This window comes from Chanodichthys erythropterus, chromosome 19 (genome assembly GCF_024489055.1).
Source record: "Chanodichthys erythropterus isolate Z2021 chromosome 19, ASM2448905v1, whole genome shotgun sequence".
In the NCBI taxonomy this organism is placed as follows: Eukaryota; Metazoa; Chordata; class Actinopteri; order Cypriniformes; family Xenocyprididae; genus Chanodichthys; species Chanodichthys erythropterus.
In genome coordinates, this window is record NC_090239.1 from 23,128,817 (window position 1) to 23,132,811 (window position 3,995).

The 3,995-nt window shown below is 36.5% G+C and overlaps 1 protein-coding gene across 5 annotated transcripts in view; it reads right to left on the minus strand.

Moving 5' to 3' along the window:
- The window catches only part of mprip (myosin phosphatase Rho interacting protein), a 63,019-nt gene that overhangs the window by 47,037 nt on the left and 11,987 nt on the right, over positions 1–3,995 (minus strand). The window lies entirely within an intron of this gene.

The window sequence follows — 3,995 nt, forward strand, 5'->3', positions numbered from 1 at the left end:
ATCATGTTTTAAGGAAAGAGCTGCATAAAGAAAGTTAAAGTGATAGTTCACCCAAAAATGAAAATTTGATGTTTATCTGCTTACCCCCAGTGCATCCAAGATGTAGGTGACATTTTTTCTTCAGTCGATCACAAATGATGATTTTTAACTGCAACCGCTGCCCTCTGTCATTCAAATAATTGCAGTAGATGGGAACTTCATCTATAAGAGTGAATAAACCTTGCTTAGACAAAGCCAAATGAAACCCTGCGGCTTGTGACGGCACATTAATGTCCTAAGACACGAAACAATCGGTTTGTGTGAGAAACCGAACAGTATTTATATCATTTTTTACCTCTAATACACCACTATGTCCAACTCCGTTCAGCTTCCGGCTAGTGAGGTCTGATCGCGCTCTGACAACGGAAGTGATGTCTAGCTCTCATTGAAGTATATGGGCGAGACATCACTTCCGTCATCACAACGCGTTTTTTGACCTCACTAGCAGGAAGCTGAACGGAGTTGGACATAGTGGTGTATTAGAGGTAAAAAATGATATAAATACTGTTCGGTTTCTCACACAAACTGATCGTTTCGTGTCTTAGGACATTAATGTGTCGTCACGAGCCGCAGGGTTTCATTTGGCTTTGTCTAAGCAAGGTTTATTCACTCTTATAGATGAAGTTCCCATCTACTGCAATTATTTGAATGACAGAGGGCAGCGGTTGCAGTTAAAAATCATCATTTGTGATCGACTGAAGAAAAAATGTCACCTACATCTTGGATGCACTGGGGGTAAGCAGATAAACATCAAATTTTCATTTTTGGGTGAACTATCCCTTTAAGATTTGGTTACACTGCAAACAAAAGTTTGTAATTTTAACAGTAAAAGACTTGATTAACAGGAAATTCCCTTACTATATATGGCTAAAAAACATAATTTATGTGATTTTACAGTGAAGCACAGATTAAGAAAAACAGTTGTCTCCTTTACAGTGAAAACCCCAAGTGACACTTTAATGGTGTTTTGTTTAAATAATTATGTTACTTATTTTTAGTCATCAAAAACTAATATTAATATTTGGTATATTTAAGACATTTAGATGTTTGCATCAATAGAAATTTACAAAAGTGATTTTATATAGACCCCTTAATGTCACTGTGACATCACCGCTCTAGCTGGAGGCAAAACATAAATAAGAACTAATAGCGGGCGCGCTAAAAGTTTGAGGTTTTGACTTTAAAATGTCGTCTTGTTGTGTTTTTGGCTGCCAGAATAGAAGGAACAGGACTTTTGGTTCAAAACTAAAGTTTTACCAGATCCCGGCAGACATTCCTTCACAGAAATCAAAAAGATAATTGTGGTTGAAAGCAATACGGCGTACAGACTGGACGGAGACGATCATAAATAATACTCGTGTTTGCAGTGCACACTTCATATCAGGTAAAATAATCCATGCATATGTAATGGTGTGTTGGTTTTATCTAGTACAAATCAGCAAGTTTCTGTTTTATAGGTGAAAAGTCGCCAACTTTCAGCGCACTAGCTAGCTTAAATGTTAAACAAACATACAGCGATAGATGTGTGTGCCATCCTTTGAATGGTCTCTTAAAATAATCCACATTACTAGCCATAATCATAGTTAGCCCAGCGTTAGGTTACATTACACAATAAGCCTTGACAAAATTCCCCGAACCACCCGAAAGTAATTCATATGTTGTCTAGGAAATATCCAAAACGTAAGTTAATTTTCAAAAATAGCTGTCACTGTCCTGCAGAGTCAGTGACTGTACATATACGGACAGTTCTGAACCTTCTTCTGCATTTATGTTTAATGAATCCCTCCTAAAACATGCTAGCTTACGCTTGTCAACATAGAGTCCAGCGTCTCTTTTTGCCTCCAGCTAAGCCCCGCCTACCAGGAAACGTTGCAATGTTTACAAACTTTTAAGGGGTCTATACATAGAAAGCACATTAAATGCAAGTAAAACATCTACTTTTAAGGTTTCAAATGAGTTTTGGGAGAATAAAATGTCAAAATGTGGGTGAAATAATGTCATTCAGTGTAACACTTATATTTATGTAAAAATTGAAACATACTTATTCTGATCTGTACGTATTAAAATATATAAAATAATAAGTGAGAATACTAAATTTTATTGCATTTTAAATGAGTAAAATATTCTTGCTGACAAATGGGCAAAACCTAGGATAGTGGCAAAGTTTAAAAAAAAATTACAAGTAATTAGCATTGGGGATAAAAGTAATTAGTCTTTAATATGGTATAAACAGATTTTTTGTTGTAAATATCCCTGACAATCCCTGACATTTTAGTGGGTGTCTTCTGTAAATCATGGTGAATTTATATTTAATTTTTGCTAAGAAAAACAAACAAATTAAACAGGACCCATTATGATGTACTGAAAAACAACAACAACAATTCAAAGCTGTATTACACTTATCGTTTTGATGCTTGAAAACCCTTTTTCGTCTTTGACCCAGGTACATAACAGATTTTAATAAATTAAAGTTCAGTCCTATAAAAAAAAAAGGTCTGGCAACTACAACTATTGTTTCATATATTTCCATAAATTTCCATAAATTTCATTGCATTATTTTTTGTACAGTGTAGTAAATAAATGACAGCTGTCAGTATGGGTTGAACTATTACTTTAAATTTCCGTCTGTTCCTCACAAAAAGCTATTGCATAACGTTCGGAGACATAAAATACAGCACATGAGTCATAATGACTTCTTTTATGGTTGGCTTCTAGTCATTTTAGAGCTTGACAATATCCGTGCAAATTAACTGTATTTGTTTATATATATAGAAAACAGGCACGTATGCCAACATAACAGCCCATGATGCAAAAGCTCAACAGTTTCCAGTGTGTTGATGAGGGTGAATCAAAACACAAAAACAGCCAGATGGACAAGTTCTTAAGAGTGACAATGTTTTGGGTCACAACAACACCACGTAAGTGTTTAAATATCAAAGCTATTCCATCTTCTTATTTCACAGTATATGTGCCCAGACGTGCAGGAAAAAAAACACCAATGTAAATCTTCCATTTCAGGAATACCTGAGGGCTATAAAACAGCACCATTTCATAAAACACCTGGCAATCAGCAGCCCCTAGAGCGAACTCTGTTTCTCCTGCTCTTCATGACACTGGGTGAACAATGTTGGGTGATTGACGCATAACATAAAATCTGCTTTACGAAACACAGAAAACACAACCCACTCTGATTTAGTCGTCCTAAGTTTAAACCCAGTGTCCTGCTGTAGAAATAGGTGTAGTGGCAGGGCCCTCAAAGCATATTTAACATTTCGATGTGGTTTTAGGGGGATAACGCTCTCAGAGTTTAGCGCCGTCACCCACAGTCCTCAGTGGTTTCTCCTAATAAGGGCATACTGGGGGAAATGCAATCCTGAGCGCAGACTCCACGTTCAGAACATCTCAGTCGGACAATTAAAATACTTTGCTTCAAGACTGTAGCTGAACGCACATCATGTTTATAAGAGCCACCAGTGAAGCTAGATGAATGGCTACTTACCGGCAGACTCTCTTAATGTAACCGACAAGTTATGGGATTAGAGAGTTCATGTGTTTTAAAACAACTTCAACCATACTTGGACATGATTACATCAGTGTCTGCCATTCATCTGGAGTGAGAAGGGCACGTTTGAGCGTTTCCTATGTTCACATTATATATAACACGCAGTTAAATAAAAACTGGCCAAAAAAGAATCAACTCAGGCTCATTGGGAAAACATGCCTGTGGCGACATTTCTACAAAATTATATTACATTAAAAGTCTTGCAAAACATGCAAGTCAAATGATAAAATAATCGATCTGGCAACATTTGTTGTTGTACGTATCGCAGCAGTACAGAAATGAAATGCACTAAAAGGTTAATGCTCTGTTTATATCTATGAGATAAAAAACAACCATGTCTTTTCAGCTGCTTCTGCAAGTCTTTTATTGGGACTCGTACCAGAGCGCTTCACAT